At 42.9% G+C, this 4,480-nt stretch overlaps 1 pseudogene across 1 annotated transcript; it reads right to left on the bottom strand.

Annotated features, from left to right (window-relative positions):
* Window positions 1–1,814: 1,814 nt before the first annotated feature.
* Window positions 1,815–3,996, bottom strand: LOC115898650 (annotated as a pseudogene). Its single transcript, XR_004058306.1, has 2 exons — window positions 3,939–3,996; window positions 1,815–3,101 (listed from the first exon to the last, which is right to left on the bottom strand). The product of XR_004058306.1 is annotated as a spermidine synthase pseudogene (transcript).
* Window positions 3,997–4,480: the final 484 nt, after the last annotated feature.

The raw sequence follows: 4,480 nt of genomic DNA, 5'->3' as shown, positions 1-4,480 counted from the left end.
CACATTAATGATAAACTGAATAAAGAAAATGTGGTACATATATACCATGGAATACTATACAGCCACATAAAAGGAGATTATATTATTTGCAGGAACATGGATGGAGCTGGAGGCCATTATTCTTAGCTAACTAACACAGGAGCAGAACACCAAATACTGCATGTTCTCACTTATAAGTGGGAGTTAAACGATGAGAAAACATGGACTCATAGAGGGAGACAACACACTGGGACCTATCAGAGGGTGGAGGTTGGGAGAAGCAGGAAGATTAGGAAAAATAACCAATGGCTACCAGGCTTAATACATCAGTGACAAAATAATCTGTACAACAATCACCCATGACACAAGTTTACCTATCTAACAAACCTGCACATGTACCCTGAATTTAAAAGTTAAATAAAATAATAGTGTATGCTTTTGACAAATAGAAACAGACAATGTATAAAAGAGAAAATGTAAACCTTCTTTTCTCAAATCTCATTCTCCAGACATATTCACTATTAATATTTGGCATGTAGCCTGAGCAATAAAACTATACATGTAGATTTGTTCTTTAAAAGTTTAAAATCACATACACTATCATGTGCCTATATACAGTATATCTGTTTGTATATAGAATATATACTTTTGCAAATTACAGTTTTATTTATAAAGTGAAATATTATTTATTTGTGTCTTAATTATAGCTAAATAGTGTATTACTGAACATGTAATGAGAAAAGTACATATACCTAGCTTACTAAATTTTCAGGTCCTCATTCCAGCATTAATCTAATCTTTAAAATTATTTACTACTGTCTTTTGCTTTCGGTCTTTATATTAGTCCATTCTCACAATGCTATAAAAATATCTGAGACTGGGTAATTTATAAATAAAAAAGACGTAATTGGCTCATGGTTCCACAGGCTGTACAGGTGGCATGGCTGAGGAGGCCTCAGGAAACTTTCAATCATGGCAGAAGGCAAAGGGGAAGCTGGCATATCCTACATGGCCAGAGCAGGAGGAAAACAGAGAACAGGGTGAAGTGCCATGCACTTTTAGACAACCACATCTCATGCGAACTCACTCATTATCACAAGAACAGCAAGGAGAAAATCTGCCTCCATGATCCAATCCCCTTCCACCAGACCCCTTCTCCAACAATGAGGATTACAATTCCACATGAGATTTGGGCATGGACAAAAATCCAAACCATATCAGTCTCTTCAGTGTTTGACTCTAGTTTCGCTAAATTATGTTAGCATTCTTCAAGCCTCTTACTCTTCGCACTCTGGACCTCCCTAGGTAGGTGAGGCCCTGATCCAATCAGTTACCTTAGAATCTTAATATTTATTCTCTTACTTGGCTAATACCTTGGTCATGATAGCCATAGCATATTATGAAAGAGAAAGTTAGTCATTTTGATAAACCAATAATTGTAGGAGTCCCTGTGAAAAGCAGAGGAGAAAGGAGAACATACCATAAAGGGATGTATGCGTTTCTGCCCAATTAGTGTAAATAATGGTGAAACTTATCACCATTACCTAGAAGTATAATTTGCCCTACTCTTCTGTGCTATTTACTAGAAGCTTGGGAGTAAATAAACAAAAACTATTTGTGTAAGTGCAGCTTCAATTCTTTATAGACAATCAGGTTTATTTCCATTTGTCAAATGGCTTGAGAAAGTATATTTTTTGTCCGGTTGAGGAAAATGGTAGGTCTGTCTTCTCAGCAACCCAGTAGCTCTAGACAAGATACTATGTTTTCCTGTTACCACTGGATGTTATAGGAGCTGATATGGTTTGTTTCTGTGTCCCCACTGAAATCTCATTTTCTTTTTTTTTTTTTTTTTTTTTTTTTTTTTTTTTTTTTTTTTTTTTTTTTTTTTTTTTTGCTATAAATACACGTGTTTGGTGAGTGAGAGGCAACAGAAGGCAGAGAGATGGCGCTGTACACAGCTGGTATAGGCTTGGAGGTGGAACGCCAGAGAGACAGACACACAGACAGTCCGCCTAGCAGGGCAGGCCGGGCAGCATTCTGGGGCTTGTAACACTTGGTTGGTGGGCGAGAGCCGGAAGGAGGTCTGGCCCAGGGCTGGAGGGGCCGAGGCACCCTGCAGGCTCCAAGGTCCGAGGTCCTGGGTGGCATCCGCGGTGGCGCCTGGGCTCAGCTCACATCATTCAGGTCCTTGCGGGCAAACTCCGGCAGCACGAAGGCGGCGCGGTGCACGTCGGAGTTGCAGTATTTCAGCTGCATCTGTGCCACCTGCTGCTGCGTCAGCGGCTGCACCGGCTCCTGGAAGTTGGTGCTCCGGTTCTTGCTGCACAGCATGAAGCCGATCTGGCCGCTGGGGTAGGTGGGGATGGTGCAGTAGGCGTAGGCCACCACGGGGAACAGGGACTAGCAGAACTGCTGCATCTCCTTGATGAGGTCCAGGTGCAGCCACTGGCACTCGCCCTGGCAGCAGAGGACACCATCTTCCTTGAGGGCGGTCTTCATAAGCTGGTAATAGTACTCCTTGAAGAGACTTTCGGCGGGGCCCATAGGGTCTGAGGAGTCAGTGATGATCACATCGAAGGCATCCTGTTTCTGTTTCATGAACTCAAAACCGTCACCCACATGTAGGGTCAGCTTCGAGCTAGAGTAGCCAATGGCCATGCCTGGCAGGAACTTCTTGGAGACTTGGATGACATCCTCGTCTATCTCACACTGGACCACAGACTCCACGGAGGGGTGCTTCACCACCTCACGCAGGACACCTCCATCTCCGCCCCCGATGATCAGCACCTTTCGGGGGTTGGGGTGGCTGCAGAGAGGCAGGTTGGCGATCATCTCCTGGTAGGAGAACTCGTCCCTCTCCGTGCACTGGATGACACCGTCCAACACTAGCACGTTGCCATAGGTCTTACTGCGGAAGACTAGGATGTCCTGGTAGCGCGAGCGCTGGTGGTGGAGCAGCTGCTCCACCTGCAGCGACAGGGCCTGGCCGGACCACAGACTGCAGGTCTCGCGGAACCAGCCCTCGCGGTTGGCGGCTGGGCCGGATGCAGCTGGGCCATCGGGGCGGGCTCCATGGCGGGCAGGCAGGCGGGCGGCGCGGGGCGCGGGGCGCGGGCCCGGGACTGCAGGCCACGCGGAGCCACAGCACAACGGTCCCAAATCTCATTTTCAATTGTAATCCTCAAGTGTTCAGGGAGGTACCTATAATCCCCACGCATCCAGGGAGAAAGTGATAGGTTCTTGGGGGAAGTTTTCCCCATGCTGTTCTTTTGAAAATGAGTCAGTTCTCACAAGATCCCATGGTTTAAAAGGGGAGTTTCCTCTGCACTATCGCTCTCTCTTCTGCCACCTTGTGAAGAAGGTGCTTGCCTCCCCTTCACCTTCCCCCATGATTGTAAGCTCCCTGAGGTCCCCCCAGCCATGTGGAACTGTGAGTCAAGTAAACTTCTTTTGTTTATAAACTAACCAGTCTCAGGTAGTATATTTATAGCAGTGTGAAAACAAACTAATATGGGAACATTGAAATTTTTTCTGAAAACAGAGTGATGTAGTTTAGTTTCTCTTTTATAAAGATAGCTTTGGCAGCAGTACAGTATATGAATTAGAGGAAAGCAATACTGGATGCAGAAAACTGTTGGAATAGTTTATGAAGGAGAATCTGAAGACCTATACTAGGACAGTGATGCTAAGAATAGAGAGGATAGAATGTATATCAGAGATATCATGAAGTTAAGATCAACAGAGGAGTGGCATCACCATTTATGTTCTTGATCAAGCAAAAATCTAGATATCATCTTGGTATCTCCCTTTCCTTAATCACCAAATTCTGTCAATTAATATTTCCTCAATCCTGTCTTCTAAACAAAATTTCAAATCCATAATTTTTTGAATTCATTTCATGATTCGTAAATTCTTTTGGTGGCATTTTAAATAAACCCATCTAAGTGAAAAGGGTATACCAATTACAGCTATCCTTTTACTCTGCCAGGAATAGGCACCATTCTCCTGCCAAGTCATAATTCCAAGATCTGTCAGAAAATGACACACAATGACTACATTTAGCATTTATGGCTATAAACTCCAAAAGCACAGAGATCACTCAATGGATTCTAGCCATAATACAATCTTTGAAACACCAAATAAAGAATTCGAGACACTGAATTTTAAGAAGCCCCAAACCAACACAAACAAATAAAAAATCAGAATATAAATGGAAAATGTACTAAGGAGATAGATATTTATCTAAAAAATAACACTTCTGGAAATAAAAAAGATTAAAGGAATTACAAAATAAAGGTGCAAGTCTTAACAATAGATCAAGTGAAAGAATCTTGGAGGGCTTGAAGACAGGTTTTTGAAATTAACTGAAACAAAAATGAAGGGAAAAAAATCAGGAACTTCAGAGAACTCAAGTAAGATACATTGCAAGATGGACTTCATAAAGAACTGTAGTCATCAAAGAATCTAAAGTTAATATGAAGGAAAAAACCATAAAAACTGC

Source organism: Rhinopithecus roxellana, chromosome 7, assembly GCF_007565055.1.
Source record: "Rhinopithecus roxellana isolate Shanxi Qingling chromosome 7, ASM756505v1, whole genome shotgun sequence".
NCBI lineage: Eukaryota > Metazoa > Chordata > Mammalia > Primates > Cercopithecidae > Rhinopithecus > Rhinopithecus roxellana.
Note: the sequence above shows the minus strand (reverse complement) of the source record. Positions and strands in the feature narration are given on the sequence as shown.